Source organism: Alosa sapidissima, chromosome 3 (genome assembly GCF_018492685.1).
Source record: "Alosa sapidissima isolate fAloSap1 chromosome 3, fAloSap1.pri, whole genome shotgun sequence".
Lineage (NCBI taxonomy): Eukaryota > Metazoa > Chordata > Actinopteri > Clupeiformes > Clupeidae > Alosa > Alosa sapidissima.
The window spans coordinates 27,252,441-27,277,453 of NC_055959.1; the positions used below are offsets into that span (position 1 = coordinate 27,252,441).

Sequence of the window (25,013 nt, forward strand, 5' to 3'; positions counted from 1 at the left end):
TCTGAGGCATCTGTTTCTTTAGTTTCAGGTGAAGGACATTCTGAACATGACAACAGAGATGAAGTGGCTCTTGGAAGAAAAGTCTTTGAGTCTACCGAGACTGTTATATCACTTGTCCCTTGTGTGTCCTCTCTGTTCGTTGTCAGTGCTTACTGTTTGAATGGCAGCAAATGGCACATGGCACTTAATTTTTTTCCCATCAGTTTTTCAGGGTTTTTTTTTTGAGAATCTAAGCATATCTTATCAGACAGGGCATTTGCCCTTCCAGCTTAAAACTGTTGCTTTGCCGAACTCGCTTGGTATTTTCTCCATTGTCTTATTTTTGGGCTGAGGATGACCCATGGTGGTCTAGTATATTACAAACTAAAATGTATCATTGAAGCATCATTAAAACAAGAAAGTTGAGTGTTGTTGTCATTGTTCAGAGTACAGTTTCAAAGCCAATGAAATACAGTTGGCATTTAACCGGAAGAGCAAAAGAATAATATTGCTTATAGATGTGCAGCTATGGAGAGCAACATATACAGTATAAAAAAGATGATCATATTTGCATAATACATTAAATATATTATACATACATGTGAAGGGGACAGTGTTGGATTAGGGTTGTATGCACAGTATAGGCACACCTTGAACAATTGATTGTATGTACTATACAAACAACCAGAGTCGGACAGTAACGGAGTACATTTACAGTACAGTACTTGAGTACAATTTTGAGGGATCTGTACTTTACTCGAGTATCATTTTTTGGGAGTACTCATGACTTTACTCAAGTACATTTGAGAGGCAAATATTGTACTCTTTAAAAAAAAGGAAAAAAGAAAAATCTTGGAAACCCTCAATTTGTTGTTTCCCTCTCAAACGTGATTGGATTGTGCAGGCGCCACTGATTGGGACAGCTTATCAGCAATCACCTTCAGCTTTCCGCCAAAGTCAACTCCATGGTCAAATTTAGATAAGAGACGAAGATGAAGACGCAGCAGGTCCATCCCGGGAATATGCCAACCTGTGGCCCCACCTCGCCAGAGTATTTCAATTTTCTGAACAAGTTAATGATAGTTTTCGCTTCAAGTGTTTCAATTACAAAATAGTATTTTGTATTTGATATACGTATTTTAAATACATGTATTAGAAATACTGCCCATCCCTGGCAACATGGTAAAAACTTTCAATTCCGTTTACATTCTCCAATATATTAACATTAACATTCTTCATAACTCCATGTAGGACGTTTCTGTACATAAATGTAAGCACTGTGGCAGTAGTAATGCGATATTTAGAAAATGTAGGCTACTCTTGTACTCTTGATACTCAAGTACTTTTAAAATCAAGTGCGACAAGTTTTTAACAAAGTGCGAGATTCAGCCTGTGCAAGACTGAGCAGTGCAATTGTTGTGCAAGTACTGAGACGCTTAGCAGTGCGTTTTGGAGTTCAGCAAGGTCTCTCTGCCTCAGACAAGAAGCTTATAGAGCCTGCTGGTATGGAAGTGGAGAATCCTGTGGCATCTGCCGGATGAGAGGAGAGAGGAAAAAGTCCATGGCTGAGGTGGGATGCATCAGTAGTAATGGTTTTCACCCTGCTCATCTAGCACTTATAGTAAATGCTTTCAGTAGTGGGGAATTGGAAGCCAGGGAATCTGTTGTGAGTGTTGAAGTGCTGTGCACTGTGATGTGATGTGGAGAAAATGCCATACCAATCGGAGATGTGGTTGTTGAGAACCCTGGGCTTTCTAAAGCCCACAGGAATTAAGGAAGCTGTTACACCTTTTTGATGGATGGAGACGTTCAGGGACCAGATGAGACTGTATGAAGTGTGGATGCTCAGGAACTTGTAATACATGCTTTATTATGCTATAGCTCCGTTGGGGCCATAGACGTGGTTCCTAGTCCACAATGATCTCCGTGGTCTTCTGGATGTTAAAGGCCATGTTAGGACCATGCACAGTAACAGTGATGACGGAGGAGAGGTCTCAGCAGATAGCCTTGTGGCACACTGCTGTTTACAATATGTGTGGAAGAGGAGTGGTTGTCTTACTGAATTGACAGACGTCTGTTCAGTCAGACAGTCCAAAATACAGTTGCATGGGGAACGACTCATTCTGAGCTGGTTAGGAAGTAGTTAAGCTTGTGTGGGAGGGGCTAAGAGCTGGATGGGGGCAGAGTGCTGAGTGTTTTGACGTCTGTTATAGTCTGCAGCCCTCTCCATATGCACATGAGGACAGGTCTGAGGAGTTGAAGTGCTCTTCCATCCTCTGCCATGATTGAGATGTAACAGGCAGACTACACCAGGCGCATAACTGATGCACTCTGTTAGCGCAGCATATGCTGCAACAATTAGCTTAAACTATAATAAATGGAAGTGGCCACACCAGATGTGAAAGCGGAGCGTACATTGGGAAAAAAAATAGACCTGTCTTTTAAAATAATTTTCACTCTCTGCTAATAGAACGCTTTAGTTGTGCACCTGGTGTAGCCTGCCTGTAAGCCTACCAGTCTCCAGACCTGAAGATCGCAGAAGGTGAACCTCTGTTCATTTGGAGCCTCCGAAAACAAAAAACTTTGTTTTGTATTGCCACCACTCTGTCAACACACTTGATGTGATCCACAACAGAGTTGATGTGCTATTGCAGCTCTGTCAGCCCTGAGCCCTGAGGACTGCACTCCTCCAGATTGTTGGTGACATCATCTTTGAGCCATGTTTCTGTGAATACAAATATGAAGTTTCAGTCCATGAACATTCTCTATGTGAGGATGCAAATCCGTAGTTCAACGAGCTTGTTCACTGACCGAGACTGTATATTCGTGAAGACATGAGAGTTAAGTCAAGACTCACTGAAGTGTTCTGTCCAATTTCAACACATTTTCCAGCCTCAGCCAACCGATGTAATGCAACTAACCGCACAACATGCGAAAGTTTTAGAAATAATGGCAGTCTAATCCAGAGACATTCATTATAAAAGCTGCTGCTGGGTGTTTCTGAGGAAATCGAAATGTGACTTCTTAAAAGTAATTTTTAACCACATGCATAATGAATGCATGGGAGAATACTTTATATATCTATTCCTTAGAGCTGTGGCTTTACAGTCAGGAAGATGATGTTTTTCCAGTTACCATAAAGCCATACAGACTCCCATGAATCTGGCCAACATTAAAAACACGTCTGGTGTCAAATTTATTCTGTCAATGATGTTAAGATGCTACTTTCCATAAGTAGACACCCATCAGTGCAGCTCTTTAGAAAGTTGGGTCTTGAATGACAAAGTGACGCATATTTTGTAATCCGCTTGACTAATCTCAAAGTGCGGTGTTTTGACTCGGTCCGCTCTTTTGCATAATCACAGCTTCCGTTTCACAAGTGCCTATCTCTGACAAAGCTCCCCAGTCGCCGATTCCCTCTCGCTGGACGTTATCAGAGCTCTGAGAGCCTGCTGGAGTCAAACGAGCTTCTCTGACAGAATGCTTGGTGGGAGAGAGAGAGAGAGCTGGAGAACGTAGCTTTGAAGCATGTCAGTCAAACTTGAAATCCTTCATAATTATACAGTACAGTACGGGTGAGGTGAGTGTGACTGGAGCAGCGTGACAGTGAACCAGTTATTATCATCAAGAAATACACATGCTATTGTCATTGCCATTACCACAACATCTGAAGTCTCCTCCCCACTGAAGCACTCCCTCTTTAGCTTTGCTTTTTTATTTAGTTGCCATCTTTATATTACCAAGAATAGACCAGCAAAAGAGAAATGTTGAGACAGAAACTGAGAATATTGGAGAAAATCGCATTTTAAACAACAACAAAAATCAGCAACGCTTTCTTCTGTTTTTACAACATAGATGCTCTCATCCAAATTAATTTGCATGCAAATGAGACAATCCTAATTAAAGATAAGGTCTGTGGGTCTATGGAAATCTCTTTGATCATGCTGTTTATTATTTACATGACCACAGCCCCTAGCCTTGTGACTGAGCACCAGTGCTTTTTCCGTCTGTACAAGGAAGTAGACCCGGTGAGCTCCTCATGAACAGGTTCTGAGTGTGAGTTAAAGGATAATTCTGGTATTTAGCATTTTGAGTCCCTATTCTGGTTTGTTTTGGATGAACGAGAGTGGTGGACACAGAAATGTTGACGATGGGTCCTGTCTCGACTTTTTGACTCGCCTTTGACTGCTTCAGAGTGGCTGGTTACAGGCATGCACAAACATGTCCTTAAAACAAATCTTAACATTCGTTTTCAAAACTGTGCAACTCACCGAGTGGTTAGTGGTGATCATTGATGATTAAAAACAAATATATTGGCGCAATGTATGGTTTCAATCCAGAAAAGGGACTCAAAATGCTAAATACCGGAATTATCCTTTAAGAACAATTAGATAAAAAGAAAACAGCCACTCTCTCAACCATATGCTCTTTCTTACTCATTTATTGATTTATTTATTTATTACTAATGTATTGAGAGTATATGCTTTGAATACATTATATTAGCAAGAAAGATTATAGAGAATGCTGTTTTATATTATTAATTAGCCTGACGAGCCAGACCCACATTAAAATGTAGGGTCTGGGCACTCACCGTTCGCAGTGCTCAGTCCGAGGGGCGGGATAATCGGTTGTCTTTCAAATTCCCTCTGCACGCAATAGGACAGCGCTGAGTCCCATGCGTTTTCCCACCAGCGGAGCTAGTTGGCTAGTTCAAACTTTTGCCAACTTAAAACAAGCTTAATTCGTGACACACTGTTGGCCAACAGCAACATCCATCTTCTTTGTTTTCAAGTAGCAGGGAATTCAAGCCAAACCGTTGCAACTCTGCCATCAATCATTATGTTAATCCTGCCTAACGACTCTATACACTATTTGATTGGCCTGATTGAAGTTTAATTTTTCGAGCTCACAAGCCAACGGAGAGTTGCTAGACTAGCCCTGGAAGCAAATGTAATTTGCTGCCGCTAGGGTGCGTCTAGATTTCTAGGCTAATTATCAATGGCAGTAAACTAAACAAATAAGTAAAAAAAAGCAGTATTTGCTAAGCACAGAATGACATCAAAGAGTTACATTTCCACACATGGCATGATTACAGTTTTTATTATTGTAAGTGCCTGCCAAACGCGAACAGAAATTGGAGCTGGATGATGAATCACAATTATGAGTTTATAATAGCTTTGTTGGCCTTTCTTTTTTCCTTCATATAAAATCAAGTCACTATCATGACATCATGACAAAAACATGCCCCTCACCAATTCATCTCACCAATTAAATTGTATTGAAAGAGATGTACAAAGAATGGAAGGACATATATTGGTAGAAAATAAATATGGCTCAACAAAGCCAGTGTGGTTTACCTCAGAATCATATCAATGGTAATCTCTTACATAATGTATTTCTCTTAGATAAATAAAGATAACCCTTTGTATAATAAGGCTTTGAAGGGAAGGCATCAACCCGTAAAAGGACAAAAGGGAAACAGATATGTGCACCATGCGTTGTCAGAAGCCTATCGGCAGGGAGCATGAGGCTCGGACAAACAGGGTTGATCTAATGGTGCTAACCTTTAACAGGCCTCGTTATCAACCGCCCTTCACCACACTCTGACCTTTTCACTATTCACACCTTTCCCTTGGAGGGATAGAGTCGCTTTTCATGAAAGGAATGGGGGGGGGTAGAACGATGGAAGACATAAGTGGGTGTGAAGGAGTGAAAAGAAAAAGGGTGTCCCAAAAGAAGAATGGAAACATGTGCCACGACTCCGGTACCTAATGCAGGGGAGGATTGGAGGGCGAGATCCATCAGGGAAGCAGTTATCTGAGAGTGTTACATGCTATGCTTCATCACAGCCCCTCCCTCTCTTGCTCCCCCTTTCCCTTTCTCGTAGCCCCTCGCTCTCTCGCTCCCCTCACTCACTGGGCTTCTCACTGGGGCCTGCATTTTGGACCGAGGCACTCTGGTTTTCAAATTCTCTAGCAAAACTCTCATCTCCCCTCCTTCTCTCTCTCTCCCCCCTCCCCCACTGCATGTCCTGTCACTCAGCAAGGCTCTTGTCTGTTTCAGTCCGTCTCACTACGATCTAGAGATGGCACGTCACCCAGTACGCCAACGAGAGGACGGGAAAAAATCAGTCTGCACCCGTTGTCGAGCAGTTTGATTGGCAGGCATCTGAATGAGTCAGAACTGTATCATGTTGAAGCCAATGTCTTTTGTAAGGCCCGTCTTTTGCCCAAACCTTATGCATTTCTAAAAAATGCCTTTTGCATTCAATTAACATGTGTGGATACCTGTGTTTGATCTGTATTGTCTTAGCTGGCCATGACCAAAGATCCCCAACACCCGATCATGCATAAAGTGACCATTTGCTCCTTGTTCTGGCCCCTCTACTGAGAGGTAACTCAGTCCTGGGCCTACTTGATGTCTTATGGTGAGATAGGCCAACCTCATTATCATACAGTATTGCTCTGTAAATATGTGTTGTGAATAATACATTCATGTTGGGTCTTGAATTAATACTTGTAATGTGGGCAACAGTCTAATCATGTTTTTATTACAATTGAATGTATCTGTGCATAGTTGTAGACTAAGAATTCCACTGTAGCATAAAGTTATGATATCCACCTGGGCCACACCCATCCACCTCAGACAACAAAGGCTCTGATGAGTCGGGGGTGGCCCAAGTGAATGATAAAAGTGGAGGCTCTTGTCCTCCACGGTCTCTTCTTCTTTACCATCTTGGGGCTTCTTTTCCCATCTTCTCTTTTTCTCCATCTTGGACCTCTTCTCTGGGTCTCTCTCTTTTCCCCCTTTCTCTCTCTCCCTCTCTCTGTCTCTCTCTCTTTCTCTCTCCCCCTTTCCTATCTCTGGGTTTGTATTGTTTTATCTGGTGTATCTATTATCTCTAACTTGTCAAGTTTACCTCTGTGAATTGGTTAAGTTTCCTTTGTTACCATTTGCTACTTTGTTACAGTAGAACATATGAGTTTACTTTTACCTTCAACTGAAGTGATATAGGTTACATTTACCTTTAAGGCTTAATGCTAAATAAATTGTTCATTGGCCTACCAATAGTATATCTTCAATTCTCGTAGTGTGCCATGCCATTCTCCTCCATAGCTGATAAACTAGTTACTTGGTAATTGATTGGTGATACAAATTATTAATCAAATGGAGTCGGATAACGAGTATGTAATAATATTATTGCCATTTAACTCTTCACCCTATTTGTCCACACAAGCTCTTTCAAGTGAGGATATAGCCAGACGTCTCTATGTTTCCGAGGCTATATATATAATTTCTGAGCGTCTTACAGTTTCATGCCTGCTGACTTGAATTAGAGGCCTCCATATGAGCTTCAAAATTGGCTGCAAAAAATGATGATCTTAACAGCCTTCTGGCTCGGTGGCCATTGTCTGAGCTGAGTATGAGGGGCAATCAGCTGCGTGGTGGATGGGTGTGTCTTTCTATGTTTCAGACAACTGTTGTAAATGCACAGATGTGACAGATGCGATGCATGTGGGAAATGGTATTTGTGGAAGTAGGAAGTGGACTTCAAATATGCAACTGCTGCCTTTCAAGACACACAGCAGCCGTGCCAGGGCAAAGGAGACCAGACAGCAGGCTATTGGTTTCAATATCCCAGTGAGATCAACCAAGAAGTTTACATTTAGTGCACAGAAAGGAACAATGTCCTGATCTGACCATTTTTGGGTGAAAAAGAAACACTCCCTGGATAGCGAGGCCTGTTTTGGTCCAGGCCACTGGTAAAATATGGATTTCACCCCAAGTGTGATACCAGGCTTCCTGTACTAGAGGAAAGGCTGGCACCAATGTGCCTTATTAAGCAGAAGAAACAATCAAGAGAAACCAATGCTGGAAGTGGAAATTCAAATTCATACAGGCACAGATGGCGCTTTAAGTGTAATGCAGCTGTGCAATCCAGCTGCATCAGAAAGATTAGGCCCAAACAAGGGTACGCCAGCTAAGGGGATTCACATATTCAACATGCAAATCGCAATTCTGTTCCAGTCAACTTTAGCCTGCAGGGCTTGTCTTTTATTCATGCTGGCCAAGTTTCAATTATTTTTCTCTTAGAAATGGACGATTACAGCCTCCTTATTCCCATCACTCTTCCTTTCCATGTCTTTTGGGAAAAAGTAAAAGAAGGAGAATGATGAATGATGGATTTCAAGGGTTTCCTTCTCTTGTCACCTGCTCTTCTATTTTTACACTACTCCTCATGCATCACCCTCCACATTTATTGGCACCCCTGGCAAAGATGAGCAATATAAAGTATTAAATATTCATCTTTTTGGTGTTGTATCTTAGTTTCACAATGAAAACAATGAGGGAAAAAAAATCCAACCTTGAAGTGAAGCAAATTTATTCTGAGAAGAAAGAAAAAATCCTCATGAAAAAAAAAAATCCTTCCCTTCAAGATTGAAGGGAACAATTTTCATTGTGAAACATTTCATTGTAAGATCAAATAGCCAGAAATGTATCAATCCAACTAGTAATCCTTAATCCACACAAAATGGCGCTAATATAGCCTCACAGCGGCTGAAATGTGATCATGGCCTCCCCTTTCATGCAGAACGAAACAGAAACTATCAGGGCTCTTTTGGCTGGTGCCTGAGCTCTGTCAGGATGCCTGCACATCCACAGCCCTGGTAGGGGGCTTGGCATCAGAAGAGGGTGCAGCAACACATTGGGACTTCTTCTCCCCTCTCTTTCTTTCCTTTCGCATCCCACCAGGGTCCTTCCTAGAGGGTGCCTCACCCAAGATGCCTTTCAGCACCTGATGCTGAGCTCTCCTGAATTGCCTTTGTTCCTCAATTGAAAGATGAGGAGTGTCAGCTCTCTCCTCTCTCTCCCTCTCTCTCTCTCCTCTCTCTCTCTCTCTCCTCCCTCTCTCTCCCTCCCTCTCTCTCTCCTCTCTCTCTCCTGCACCCCCCCCTGATTTTGTCTCTGTCTGTTTCTTCCCTCTCTCCTGCTGTGTGTATATCCTCTTTTGGTTTCCGCTGCGGAACCTCCAGCTGGCTCCATGAGAGCAACTCCCTGGCGTCTCCCATGAAAGGTTCTAAAATAATCTCAGTAATCTGTTCCTCCATGCCATACAGTAGATGGAGCTCTGGCAGGCTCTTTGCATGATGCCTCTGTGCTTGCGCTTGCAAATGACCTGCCATGTTGTTCGTGCCTTACCTCCTCCGCCTGTCCTTCACTGTCTCCCTCGCTCTCGTGGCTTTCCTCCTATGATAAGAGCACGCTTGTTTTTTTCTCTGTCTCACTGCTCTTTTTCTTTTGTCAGTTACCCTTGCCTGTTCTCTCTCTCTCTCTCTCTCTCTCTCTCTCTCTCTCTCTCTCTCTCTCTCTCTCTCTTTCTCTTTCTCTCTATTTTTGCCTGTCCACCTCTCTCACGGTGAGGCTTCGAGGTCACTAGATGGTCGATCACTGAAGATTGAGTGGTCTGCATGTGGTTAGTTTGGGGCCATAGGGATGCGAGGGTTTGCTCTGTTGACTAGAATTGACTTTCGCTGACCTTGTTTTCAAAGGAGTTTTTTTCTGTCTAGCTCTCAGAAAATAAGATCTGCTCAATGTTTTTTTCTATAACATTTTGTTTTTCTCTAACATCAGAGCAAAGCAGGCAGAGCTTTTTCACAAACTTTTCCACAACAATCTGAACTCTCTTAAAACTCTCTTAAAGGGACCCTTTTGAAAGAAAAAAACTGTTAAAACCTTGATTAATTCATATATTTGGATGGATAGGAACATTGCTCACAGGATGAATGGGCTACACACGTAGTGTAATTTTCAAATAACTTAGAGTTGTTATGAGTCATGATTTTTGTGCTGCTTTTATGGCATATTTTGCCCATGCAAGATTTATAATACTAATCTTTTGTTCATGATATTGTACCTCTAACTCTGCTAAGCTAATTATGATTTGTAAAATGGTGTAGTCCGCTTAATATGACTATAGCTGAACTAAAGTTATCAAGCTGGTGCTGTTTGCATTGGGTTGCCTCATGTTTGATGAAATACTCATGATAAAACATGTCTATGAAAGGCCTCCAGCTCATTTTGAGGTGTACATTTCTACTTTTTGCATCCATGGTCAAATTAAAGGAATTATCCGGGGTAAAATGCACTTTAGATCAATTTACGGATGATTGGGAGTACATACGTTGAGTTGACATCAAAATCATGTCATTCGGATGTGTTTTGAGAAAGTTCGATTTTACCGTTTTTAGTCAAAACTCGTTAGCGTGTAAGTGACCAGGGCATATTATTTCGCCGCTACAAAACGCTATTTTTATACCTCTTCTACAGTTCTAAACAACATTACACTTACGTGGTAGTGAGTAGAGGGTCCCTAAAGCCAAACCGAAGTATCCCGAGGTCTTTATGTGGTCGGATAGAGAGTCCAGAATGAATTTCATCAAGCCAGTACAGTAGGAGTCGATTGCCGAGTGTGGAGTAACACGCTCTGGAAATTCACAATTTCGTTGCCGTTTTTTTTAAAAAAAAACCATAGTCCAGTATTTCTTTTTTAAAAAAAAAACGGCGATGAAATTGTGCATTTCCAGAGCGTGTTACTCTTCCACATCTCTCCATGAAATTCATTCTGGACTCTCTATCCGACCACATAAAGACTTTGGGATACTTCGGTTTGGCTTTAGGGACCCCACCCACCATAGCTCTGTGTGATGTAAACAGTGAAGGCATCATCACCTCACTCATCCTGAAAATATACCTGTGCACATTACAGTGCTATTTAGAGAGCATGGAAAACAAGTTTGAGTCCATATATGGTGATGCTTTTATTCAGAGATGCTCATCCTCACCTTGGGCAGTGGCAGCTCATTAAAAAGCTGCACAGATGGAGTTTGCAGTGGTTGAACAGGATTAGGCATATGCTTGCGTTGTGTGTGTGTGTGTGCGTGCGTGCATGCGTGTGTCTGTGTCTGACGATGGTGTTTTCATGGACCAATATCTTTTCTCTTTTCCTACTTTTCCAAAGCTCTGCTTACTTAGAATGTTCCAGAAAGTGACTACATGTGTAATAACTAAAACCTAATCAGACTTCCCCTACCTTCCACAAAATGGATAGATAGAAAGATAGTAACCATGTGGAAAAACCATTAGACTGAGCAACCCTACCGCATTACAGTTTTACATTTTTTTTACACCTCTGTAGTTGATTAATTAATCCTTCTGGCAACATGTGTATCGGAACATCACCTATTTCCGCCCTCTTACGTGTATGTCATTTAATGTCACTTAATATTCATTTCTATATACCAAGACGACGGATTCCTAAAGAAACGCAAGCACCCACCCCATAAGTGTATCTAGATTAGCTATGTACCAAAAATTACATTTTACCATGACTCGAAAAGCTGTAAATAGTGCTGTAAGGCTGCGTGTACAAATCTGCTTGAAGCTCCAGTGGAATTTTGATTTCGCAATGAGAATTCTCTGTCTAATCGTTGATGTGCCGAGTGAGTTGGCGGAAATAGGGCACCCACCATCCCAGCACCAAACTTAGAGCACGGTAAACAAAATTGGATTTTTAAAGCAGTAAATGCTCCTGTTAAGAACCAAACCAGATTTTGTTCAAATGTACACACCTATGGCTGCTGAAAAATGTAAGGTTCATTTATGAAATGTTATTTTGAAGTATTAAAAAACATCTTTGTTTTAGAATTTTCGAACGAAAGGGGCAGAAATTGGTGCTTTAATGAAATTTATGTATTAAGTATTAATAGGCAAATCTGTTTACCAGAGTCCTTAGAGATTATAGTTTTTAAAAAGTAGCAAGAAAATGGTCCAATATTGTTCTTTCATCAGTAATCACAGGGAAGATGACACATTATGGAAAACTAATATTTTATCTTTTTTACTTCTGCTCCAACTTCCCTGAACTGATGATTGAATATCACAGATGAAGGCAACTGTTTGATGTACAGTACGTCTGTATCACACCCAATGACATTTTCAAGATGGATTTTCAATTATGGAACTAAAAGACTTAGTAGTAGTTGGCCATTTGAATGCACGGTCTGTTCATTTCCATAGACAATGGAGAGAGTTGGTTAAAGTGAGAGGGACGGTGGCCCCCGGAGGACATCCATCACCTCCTTTATCACCCCATCATAATGAACTCTGCAGTAAGGACAAGGAGGCCAGTGCTCTCCGTATGAATTACGCACTTCAGCCAAATACGGCCTCTTTCTCTCACCCTTTTGCTCTCTCACTGTCTCTCTCTCTCTCTTTTTCTCTCACACACACACACTCACATGCACACATACACACACACACACACACACACACACACACACACACACACACACACAGAGAGAAAGAGAGAGAGAGAGAGAGAGACACACACACACAGAAAGAGAGAGAGAGAGAGACACACACACACACACAGACACACACACACACACACAGAAAGAGAGAGAGAGAGAGAGACACACACACACACACAGAAAGAGAGAGAGATAGAGAGAGACACACACACACACACACACACAGACACACACACAGAGAGAGAGAGACACACACACACACAGAGACACACACACACACACACGCACAGATAGACACACACACACACACACACACACACACACACACACACAGAGAGAGAGACAGAGAGAGACACACACACACAGAGAGACACACACACACACACTCATGTCCACTCTCGTAAGGTAAGACACTCACCAACACCAACTGTAACATCCTAACCTGCTGGGCCTGAAACGTCCCTGCCCTTAAGCACACACAGCGGAGTTGAGAGATGAAGCAGGGTCGGCCGAACAGCTGAATCAATACTGCCCTCTCCGATTAGAATCATGACGGAGGGTATTTACACTCGCCATCCCCTTGAAACCTCCGCTCACAGCAGCAGGGATGGATGAGTTAATGATCGCCGCCTGGGATTTATGGTTGGTGCCAAGCATGCACTTAAGGCACTTTGGATGAAGTAAGCAAAACAGCCTTTGAGGTTCCATCCGTCATTCAGATGTGCATAATGTCATTGTAATTTCTCTTTAGTTCATTTTGTGTTGGTATTATTTCATTTTTTAAACTTTTTGCAGACTTTTTAAAAACCTTTTTTTCTGTAATCATTCAGACAGTCGGTGGAGTGCCAGGGGTATTTTATAGTAGTGCAGGTGATGGCATTGAGATGCACATTTGCTTAAATACCTGTGACTCTTTAAAAAGAAACAAAGCAGAGGCCGTGGCAGGCAATTTTAGACCACTGGGACATTAGTCTTGACACTGACTGTGTGTAATCATGACACTGACAGTTCACCAACTGTTGGGTGGATACACGTCATGCTTGAGTATATATGGAGGCAAAAATAAACACTCCCTGGCATGTAGTATTCATCTTGATAATGCTGATAATCAACTAATGGAAGTCCACAATTCCCTGTCTTGCTTACCACCTCACACACATTTGAAGACACTCCCCCTAGTCATTACCACACATACATGGCCAAGCAAAGAAGTACAGAAGTGCCATTGCTAAGAATTCTTGAATTTCCCCTGGGGATCAACAAAGTATCTATCTACTGTATCTATCTATCTATCTATCTATCTATCTATCTAAGATACCTTGGGCATTCAAGGACTCCAATTGCTGTTCTACACAGAAACACATGTGAAGTCTCTGTGGTCCCATTCTGCAACACTTTCTTTCCGGAGGCAGAGCGATGAGGCAGATGTGCGGACAGGGGCTCTGTGTGCAGTCAGAGGGACTGCGGCTGATTTATTGCTCTGTGGAGTTTTCCCATAATGCCCCTGCCTCCTGAGGAGGAAGCGTGGTGCCACTGTTTTGATGCGGAAAGATTGGTGAGATGAGGTTCGCGGGCGAAAGCAGTCCCTTTAACACCAGGTGGAGGACCATCAGAGCATGCAGTCAGAGCTTTCTACCCCTCTCTCTTTGTGTGTGTGTGTGTGTGTGTATGTGTATGTGTGCGCGCACCTTAGCAGAATGTTGAACACCAGGTGCATGACCACTAGAGCATGCTGTCAAAGCACTCTCTGTGTGTGTGGGTGTGTCTTACAGCAATATTTAACACAAGGTGCATGACCAGAAGGGCATGCAGGCTATAAATACCTATTTATAATATGCATGAGCAATTTTAATGTGTTAATGGGCTGCCTGAGCACAATGCTGACTATTCAAGCCATGGCCAACAGAAGCAGCAGTAGTAGTTGTAGTTGCCTGTCTGTGTGTTTGCATGTGTGTATGTATGTAACCTGTGTCTCTTAAAGTGTCAGGAGAGAGGTTTACGTATACGTGTGTGTGTGTGCATATGTATGCATGTGTGTGTCTTTGTGTGTGTGTTCACATTTTAATGTATGCTTTCTATTTACCAGAGTAAATGTTTTTCATCTCCATTGCACTAGCTGTAATCTGTATGATTAGCGCTGTGTTTGTGTCCATTTGTGTGTGTGTGTGCTGGAGGGAAATGACACAAAAAAAGCAAATGGAGTAAGTGACCAGCCATTATCAGGGGCTAAGTCATCTCGTTAAGCACTGTAATTCTCTGCCATTAGCAGGGCCATGCACGTGTGTGTATGTGTGTGTGTGCATGCATGTGTGTGTGTGCAGAGTGTGGGTAGGGTACATAGCTCTAATTGGCCCACAGAGGTGCCCTTGGAGGGGTTGGGAAAGTGGAAGGCCTCCTTGGCCATGGTCAGCCTCCTCCAGGCTGATTGAGTCTCCGCGCTGTGCTGTGGTGTTGGCTCTGACCCCCTGGATTGTGAGCCTTGCCGCAGGTCCTTTTCTGCGCTTCGTGGACCTGCGCTCTCTCTCTCTCTCTCTCTCTCTCTCTCTCTCTCTCTCTGTGTGAGAGCTCATGGTCCGCCAGTGTGACTGAGCAGCCATTTGACCTTTTAGTTCATGAGAGGAGCAGTGGACGGAGAGTTTTAAATAGATCAGCCCACCAAGGCACCAACTCCCTACAGCATTTTTTATCTTGTGAGAGCAAGACAAAAATATCTTGATTTGATCAAATGGAGGAAACGGGACACAACTTTTGGCCTGTCATGCGTTCTATGGCTTTAGTAGATAATGTTATGATGCTCTATCTGGCCACAGCAGCGCTTAAATGAAAACCAATGAAATAGGAAATTGGTCCAGCTAAATGAAAGAGTTTGTTGTCACTTTTGTCACAGTAGCGGGTGTGTGTTTGATTAGCTTGATTGCGGCGTGGGAGATGTGTCATATTGGCAGTGCCTCTAAATCAGCCCATGGCATCTTTCTGAATGGGCTTCACAGAAAGAGGTAGGGGCTTGTGGGAAAAACAGAGAGAAGAGAAACAGAAATCAGCCACCTCCGCTGGAGATTGGGAGGGAGCTGGAACTGAGGGGAAGTGTTTTGTGCAGTGCGGTGACTAGCTCGGAGATGCTGAGGAGCCAGTCGGTAATGTGTCTGATGATGGCCTGGTGAGCGTACGATCGCCTGCTGTCGGGTAGAAAAACTCTTTTCCCCTGCGGGCAGCAACCAAAATTGACTTCTTACACAACTCTGTACCTCTTTGGTGTGTGTGTGTTTGTGTGTGTGTGTGTGTGTGTGTGTGTGTGTGTGTGTGTGTGTGTGTGTGTGTGTGTGTGTGCGCTCATTGCATGTGGCAAATGAGAGTGTGTTAAGGTTTAGCCTTGGGAAGAGGGCCCACACTAGAGAGACAGAGCTGGCATGAGCCGAGCTCCCATCAGCAAGTTATCAGCCCCAGACAGAGGGCACCACCTGTGACTGCCATCTCTTTAATCATGGGAGTTTGCCCGGTCGTTTAAGGAGCGGAATGATTGAAGTCAGAAATAAAAAAAGACACTTCAAGCACACACACAAATGTCAGTTTCTCACCTGAGAGCCTGCAAGGTAATGGAACAGCTTCAACTTTTTTTTTTTTACCCACGGTCAAAAACCTAGGCAGCCCAGTGCTCCGGTTTCCCTTGAAAGTTTGGTGATGAATTGGTTCGGTTTGGTTCAGTTTTACTCTTCAGACAGGGGGTACCTGTTATACCCAGCGGTCTGATTGGGCTGGGGTGGGATGAGAGTGAAGCTTTCTTATCACACGCAGACAGGAGCAACACCCGCGGAGGGCAAATTTAGCGGCCGAGTGGTAAGTTGGTCACACACACCCGTGTTAATTTGCTCTGACAACATGGAAACCCGACGCACGCTGCTGCCATTGATTCGATACTCTATGCATGTCCACCTCCTCTCTCTCTCCCCTTTGTCACACGCCTTTCTGAATCCGCCTGCGGATTTGTTAAATTTTTCCACATCCTCCACCTTCACCTTCCCAGCCTTCTTTACCGTTACTGTTTTTTTTTCACCCCACTTTATTTGCCCTAGATCATTTTCTCTCTCCATGTCATACTCCTCCCCTGCGTGTCCACACGCTTGGTGCTTGTTCAAGAACATTCAATGAAAGGGTCCCTGGCATTTGGAGGTTGAGTATGGCCGAGCAGCACTTAAGAGAAAGAGAATGAGTGAGAACACGAGGGCTCACCTTGAGTATATACCAGGAGTGTTCTGGGAGCCTAAGGCCCAGCCTGAGTCCAAGGCCTGTCGCTAGCGTTTGTGTTGTCCTCACCTGTCGGGCCAGGCAACGAGTCCTCGTCTCCTCATGGGGGTTGGCATGCCTCTCCTCTCTGGCATCATGCTGTGGGAGTCCAGGCCTGGGAGTTGTAAGAAAAAAATACACAATTCACAAAAGTTCACAAAGGTTCAACCCATACGCGGAGTTAGTGGGGGGGCAGGGGGAGCACTGCCCCCCCCTGGTGGAAACGGGTAATTGCATTGTTTCAAAAATGAGTGAAATACGTCTGGCATGACCAGATATTTTAAAAACAATATTTAAGTAACACAAAACAACAATATAAGGAACGGGCTGCGGTTGATGATGGGAGCAGCCAGGTTTTCTTCTCTTGCGATCCTTCACACCGAAAGCGACATTACGGCCAACCTGACGAGGCATGCAGGACGCAAAAAAAAAAAATTACTGTTGCACTAGTATGGACAACTTGCCGTGCCAACGTTGCAATAAAGGTTGCCTAAATGCCATGTATATAAATTTCCTGTCAGCTTTACTAATTGATTTTGTGTGACTTTTTATTTCATTTTGTTTAAACAGCAAAGTGGCGAAGCCTTAGCCTGACGAGCCAGACCCACATTAAAATGTAGGTTCACCGTTCCCAGTGCTCAGTCCGAGGGGCGGGATAATCGGTTGTCTTTCAAATTCCCTCTGCACACAATAGGACAGTGCTGAGTCTTATGTGTTTTCCCACCAGCGGAGCTAGTTGGCTAGTTCAAACTTTTGCCAACTTAAAACAAGCTTAACTCGTGTCACACTGTTGGTCAACAGCAACATCCACCTTCTTTGTTTTCAAGTAGCAGGGAATTCAAGCCAAAATGTTGCAACTCTGCCATCAATCATTATGTTCACCTGTTTAGAACTAGCTGGTGAATGTGACGAGCCTAGGCCTGGCTATATACACCATGACCCTTTTTGTGCATCTAGGCCTACTGATTTCGTGTCATTGGATTACAGCAAAATATGAGTATATATGATATATGAATATATATTTTTTTCTGAACATGTCTTAACGTAATGGTGTGATTGCGCTTCGTTTCTGCGTTTGGAGAGGCATCAGACTGTAGGTGAACACTTCCTTTGATTGGAGTTCTCGCTATGATTTAGGTCTGCCCTGCACTCAATAGCCTACAGTTTGGAGTGTACTTACTTTGCCTTTGTAGAATCGAATTTGAGTTTTCAATGACTCGTTCTCCTTAAGCTAAGCATACATGAACCGATGCATCTTGTTATTTAAAACTCCACTCTGCTAGGTGGCTCACATGCCAGCAGCACTCTTGAGGCGTCGGAGGTTTACCAACTTTCCACAAGCACAGCTAAGCTAGCTGGCATCCGTTACACTAGGCTATATAGTTCGTTTTTAATAGCAAACAGAAATGTCAAGATGGCAACAGGTCATTACATTCTTTAATTGACAAAATATGATTGTACAAAATATTCAATCAATGTGGCGCAAATGAGGCTAGAGGCGGTGGATTAATTTATCAAAAGTGAGCAGCAACCAGACTCTATGGGCTAAGCCCGAATGTTTTCAACTGCTAGGCGACACCCCTGTCTATTGCGTTTCAAGACAACCGTGCTGCATTGGATTTCATAAGGATGAATTGTTAAATTGTTACAATGTAATTATATATATATATATATATATATATATATATATATATAATCTTTATTTAGCATGTTTGTTTTCTCCATATGTGCTCATGCTGTGTTCCCCAAGTGGTAGGCCAGGTCTCAGCTGCTACAATTAATTATTATTATTTATTTATTTTTTTTGTCTTCCCCCCCCTGGCTCGAATGTCAAACTCCGCCTATGGTCCAACCTATGCCTGCCCTCGGCATATTCTCTGGAGTTCTCTCTTCTTCGTCCTGTCTGGGTGAACTACTTTGTCCTATCTCAATGAACTACTAAAAGTTACCAACTCAAGTCATTATATGCTGGTCTCAATGCAAATTAATCTGGCTTCTACTCAGATAGCCTTTTGTCCTATGTATATGATAATTGAGTTAACCTCACACCTTTGGCTGGTATGGTTTTCAATGGCTTACCCCCAAAACCCATTCTATGATCGTTGGTGTTTCACATCTCACCTGGCGCCAAACCGTCTGGCCTACCATCAGAACATTAGTAAACTTAACTTTTATCTTGGTTGGAGAAATGATATCACTCATACAATTCGGCAGGATCCATTTCTTACAGAGCGCACCTGCCTTCACCATCCCTTCAGTCTGCAGGGACAAAGGAAAAGATTCAATGGCTTTGGTTCAGAGGAAGAGAGCGAATGGCCTTGTGTTGTGTCAGTATGAGAGATGAAATGAAACGAAGTGATCAAATAATAAAGATAATTAGATAGAAAGTTGAAAGCAAATGTCACCATGGAATAAATGCTGTAGGGTCTTGACTATAACAATAGTATTATTTTCTGAAATCACGAGCTTAGCACGAGATTTTGTTTTGGTATGCGTCTCCAAAATGTATTCCTTTTGCTGTTATGGATACGTCTCTCAGCAGCACGAGCTGCGCCACACTCAAACACAGTGCCTGTGCTGTGTAAATCTATGAAATGTGCACCTGTGTTCTGATTCCTTTCCACAGAAGTGTCTGCTTAAAAGATTAATTAGTGTTCAGAGATCATGTCTTCTCTTGACCGTGAGCAAGCGTTTAAAAGCTTGCATGCATACACGCAGTCAATACGGAAAATTCCATACAGACACAAAATTTTGCATTCAGCACAAAAAAAGGCCGCATGGCCGGTGGTGGTGAGGAAATTTGCGTCATTTCTGTCAACGTGCGTAGATGGCACCCACAGAAGTATAACCATGGCTTAAAGGAACCATATGTAGGAAATGTATTTCAATTAATAATAAAATGGCCCTGACATGTCACTAGACATTAAGAAATCATGTTAATTTCAAATACTTATATCACTGACAACAGTAGTCCGGCCAGGATATTGCCATTTAAAAAGAGAAGTAGCCCTCAACTGATGTTGATGTTGTGTTTTGTCATGTCATGTTGTGTTTTGGCCTGATGCGCCACCCTCTACCTATCTACTAATCACGAAGTCAGTAGTGTTTTGGCATCCGGGTTGGCAACCTCGAGTCAGGGGGGAGGGGATACACTGCTCTACAGTAATTTGAAAGTGATTGCAGTACCAGTTTTGGCCACAATCTTATATGGTTCCTTTAAAGCTTTATATCATAATAATATATGAGTCACAAACAACTCCAAGATATTGTTTTCTGCAGCATAATGCAGGTTCATTGTTACTCACCGTAAGACTAAATAACAATGCATCGGAAAGTAATGCATTTTTCCCGTGCTTATGCATTATACTACAGTAAGACACACACATACACACATGTGAGTCCTGCAGTACCTGACAGGCAAACTCACACACATCTTAACAAAAAGCTCGGATGAAACTTCTTTCTTGAGGCTGGATCTTGCTAGACTCACCGTAATTACAGTAATCAGTGGTAAATCGGTACAGTAGGTACATCTAGAGCTGCAATCTCAGAGTAAAATGAGGAATGCAGTTACCGGTAGTTTGGTTGCTGTGTTATGCTTGTCTCCATCTGCCCCTCTACCCAGTAATCAGCTCATCCAGAGCTATTGATTCAACAGGGGAATCAAAAGCCCCAGGCAGGTTTGTGACAAACAGATCAGCAGATAATGTTTACTACGCTTCCTGTGTTATCATCTACAGTGCAGAATGCATGTGGACAAATTTAACCCCCGCCCACACTCACACACATACACCACACACACACACACACACACACACACACACACACACACACACACACACACATACACATACATGCATCCAAAATGCTACGGGAAATCAATACAAAGTCAGTATCACCATACCAATCTCTCTCTGGTGATGTCTCCAGAAGAACACATAATGGTTGCAATATGTCAGCCTTGTTGCTTACCATTGGTGGGCAGCCTCAACCTCTCTTAAGCAGCACCCACCCCACCCTTCACCACTTGTGATTGCTGCTGTGGGTGGTTGTGCTCTTTTTTAGCACTTAAGCTGTTGGCGGTCTCATTCTAGCCATTAGGTTGAACCCATCAGCCCCAGCACACATACTCGCTCCGTGTCCTCCGTCACACTCTCCCATTTCCAGCATTTCATTTCAAACCTACGTGGTCTGCCTCCCTTGTCTTTTTTTTTTTTTTTTTTTGGCCTGCTCACTGATGTGCAGGCCTCCCATTTCTCTCCGAAGACAGGACGAGCTACACTTAGATTAAAATCCCTTTTAGCAGTAAAAAAAGAAGAAGAAAAATAGGACTGCGAAGGGCAAACATTCATTGGCCACTCCTGGGATCTTTATTCACAAGCTGCCGTTGATGTAGCACCAGGACACCTGCAGAAGACCAGTCCCTCCTCCCCTCTCCATCTTGCTTCATCCTCGTTCTCTTCTCTTTTTTCTCTTTCCCTCTCTCTTTTTTCATTCTTGTTTTGCGCCTTTGCTTGCCTAGATGTGTTGTTTACTCCCAAAGGGGAGGAGAAAGCTTTGCCTGGACCTTTGTGGCCTTTGTGAAAAAATATGGATGTAGATCTATTTAGATGCTGTGGATCTCCTGGGCAGGGCAATTTTTCCTCCACATCTTTTTTTAAGCAGAGTGATGTGTGTTTATTTGTTTACACTGTTAAATACATTCACACGCCCTAACACACGCACACACATTTGCAGTGAGCGTATGAGTAGCAATAATGCTGTTTTTATCTCCTGTTAATATCTGATTCCCCTAATGTTTATTGTGTGTTGGCTAATTAGAAACAAGCATGTGGCACTAATCTCTCTCTCTTTCTCACTCTCTCTGCTTTGGGCTAAGATCCGCCTGTATATTCATGCAGACAGAGTTGATGTGCTTGTGTGCAAATTGACAGTGTTGTATTGTGTGTCATGGTCCGTTGCATCACCACATCCTCTGATGACTCTACATGTGGTGCCTCAGCGTGGGCGTTTCTGTTGCCTGGCTGATTTCATTTTGCGGAATAAACGAAGAAACATTTTTGCATGCTGTCCGAGAGGCTCATTAAGAGCTGTGGCTGTTTGACTTTCCGTGTTCAGGCGGCGTTTGTATGCAGTTTTCTCCTTTGATTGTAAGCTGGCATTTCAGCTTTGGTGTCTTTTCAAGTCCAAGCGCATTTAATCCTGAGCCTTCACAGCTCAACCAGACAATAAAAATAATAGGTGCCATTTGATCAGTTAGTCTTAATGATGACTAATGACTTACACACTCACATGCACTAATTTAAGGGCTGCTGTACATCTTAGAGGCGTTTTTGCATGACCACTAGTCTAGCATGTTCATTTAGTCACACTGGCAATATACAAGGCTGCATACACTACACATACTGTGAGAAATATATCAAAGGGACTTCCAACACCAAGTAATGGGTATAATGCATAGATTACAATATGATGGTTCAGATCTCATAGTGAAATGACGATAATGCAATGCAGTTTTCCTTCCTGAGATAGTTACCTCTGTCTGACCGTATTATAACAGTTATAATCAAGTAATCCGTTAGATGGCAAGCCTCACAATGCTATTAGAAATTGATGACAAAATGATGGGGTTCCCTGGATGACAGGGGAGTTTAATGATCCTGTCAGATCCAACGATTGTGCAGTCTATGTTGACTGATTCAAAGAAATGTGGAGTGGTTGAAGTTGTTAATTCTGATTGCTTTAGGGATTACTCTCTGGCTCTCTCTCTACTACCCCTGCGGGTGCATACGGAGATAATAAAAAATCATTATTCCTAATCCATAGTCTATTATCAAAGGGAGACATACTAAAACCATGACGTTTCTTCCTGACTGAATTCATTCAGATTTTCCTTTGGACCCTTTTAGGAGCGCACGCCTGTGTTTAGAGACCTCAGCATTTCAGTCAGAGTATGCAATGTAAACACAGTGTTGGGGATTGATGGATGAGTGGCATGCAATCTGTGAGCTGCAAATGTGGCGTATGATGTGCTGATCCATCACCCATGACAATGTGCTACAGATTTTCCCCCTTTGCAAGAATGGTACACTACGCTATGCATTACGCCATGTTACACTACGTTCTAATTAATGTTGCACTTTAATTTCTGAGAGATTAAAGCAGAGATAACAGACAGAATTTACCAGGAGATTAGATCTATGGTGACATAATAGCCTTTATCATTTGATGTATCCTTGTTGAATTTTGATTATGTTTAGCATTTGGGCTACGTAGACTTAATAGGTGTTAAAGATGGCATTCACCTTTTCAGAATTGCTGGTAGCATTGCTAAACATTGATATTCATGTGATAGATTGCCACAGTTACAGTAATGTTTTTGTTTGAATTTAACTTTACGGGTTGCTCCTTAAATAAGATGCATTAAAAGTAACCTTTATTGAACTCATTAAAAAGAACAATCAGTTCAGCTACTGCATTTCCCCCCCCAACAAAAGCCAATTAAGATTGTGAAGCCTCAGGGTTATTTCACAAAGTGCTCATTATTTGACAGAATTATGAATTATCCAACACACACACACACACACACACACACACACACACACACACATATACATAGATAAAGAGAATCACACACTTATTAGAAGATTAAACTGTCTGTGTTGAAATTACTGTATCTACTCATTCCCACGCTGGGATATCAGCAGGGATTTTGGCAGAGGCAGGTTGCATGAAAGAAGCTTGCACTGACAAGTGTGTCACCTAAGCTAGTGACTATGTCTGTTTGTTTGTTGTGTGTGTGTGTGTGTGTGTGTGTGTGTGTGTGTGTGTGTGTGTGTGTGTGTGTGTGTGTGTGTGTTTATAGACATAAATTAGTGTGCATATGTGCATTGCTGTGTAATACTGCCTACTATCATGTATCCTCTGAGAGTTGCCGTTTAAAAACTTGCGGGAGACGTGTAAATCCCAAAAATCTGGCTATTTGCATTTTGAGGGAAGAGGATAAACACATCAGCGGGCCCAATCTCCATTCCCGCAAGAGCAGCCCGCGTAGCCCTGGGAGTTTACACAGCGACAGCCAAAAACACACATGCACATCGTAAACAAAAAGAAACTGTGTACTGAAACTGTGCAACAACAACCATATGCCCAACACACAAGCTATAAAGTTGACTGATTGCTGAGCCTTTCTAACTTCTCCTCTGTGGCACGACCACAGCAGTACTGAACCCTGATGCTAAGTTGTGACTCAGAGGAGGGTGTTGAGGGTTGGCTGACCCAACTGTAATGAAGCTCGTCTGTGTGTCTGGGTGCTGGTCCGGGTCTTTGCTCTGGTTCAGCAGGTGTGCAGCTGAGGGGCTCTGGTGGTGTGGGCTGGCTGGGTTTGCTGTCTGCTGCTGCTGCTGCTGCTGCTTGTCACATCGGGTCAGCCCATGGGGGTAAAACACTTCCCTTAATGTCCCCTTAATGTCACCAACACCCCCCCCCCCCCCCCCCTCCCCATGACCCCAGGTGCAGAAAACTTTCCGTGTCCAAATGTGTTGACAAGAGCTGTTGCACCGGATTGAACCATGGTTGCAAGACAGCTGGAAAAAATGCGGTGGGAATCGGCCGACCACCTGTGTACGTGTGAAGATCTGGATGACGGGTCTCTAGGAGGCACCACAGCACACTCTTTTTTTCGCTCCTGACAGCTTGTGTTTTTGTGTGCACTTTCCACCACACACACACACACACACACCACCTCTGCCACCCCTTTCTTGGATTCCCGGGTGTATCACACCTCTCCGCGCTCCCCCCATTCCCACCCATCTGCTCAGCGCCCCAAATATTGGTGATCTGTGACTCCCTGTCTGATCTCCATCTGTGCTGCGCCATCTACAGTCAGCCGGGTGGCAAAGAGATGACAGGAGACACGGGTGCAGCTAGGACACGAGGAAAGCAGCGTGTGTGTGTGTGTGTGTGTGTGTGTGTGTGAGTGAAAGTGTGAGAGAGAGAGAGAGAGATGGAAAGAGAGAAAAAATGTCAGAAAAAGTAGCACTAAAAAAGCTTCACAGCTCAGAAATAGACAGAATGCATCTGGGACAGTGGGACAGTGATGGTTGTAATTTATAGAGCATTTTTTTTGGCTTTTATCTCTGCTCTGATGCACACAGACAGAATCTCTCTCCCTCTCTCTCTTTCTCTCTCTTCTCTCACTCTGGACACACACACACACACACAAACACACACACACACACACAAACACACACACAAACACACACACACACACACACACACACACACACACTCTTGCTTATAGCCGCTCAGCAAAAAGACCATGAAGTCAGTGCACCAGACCGAAAAAGACATTGTTTTTAATTTCTTCTCTCTCGCTTTCATTCACTCTGTATACTCTCTTGGACTGACTGCAGATAGCTCTTTGGAGACATAAAGAAATGC

The 25,013-nt window shown here is 43.1% G+C and overlaps 1 protein-coding gene across 1 annotated transcript in view; it reads left to right on the forward strand.

Moving 5' to 3' along the window:
- The window catches only part of asic2 (acid-sensing (proton-gated) ion channel 2), a 387,486-nt gene that overhangs the window by 208,279 nt on the left and 154,194 nt on the right, over nt 1-25,013 (forward strand). The window lies entirely within an intron of this gene.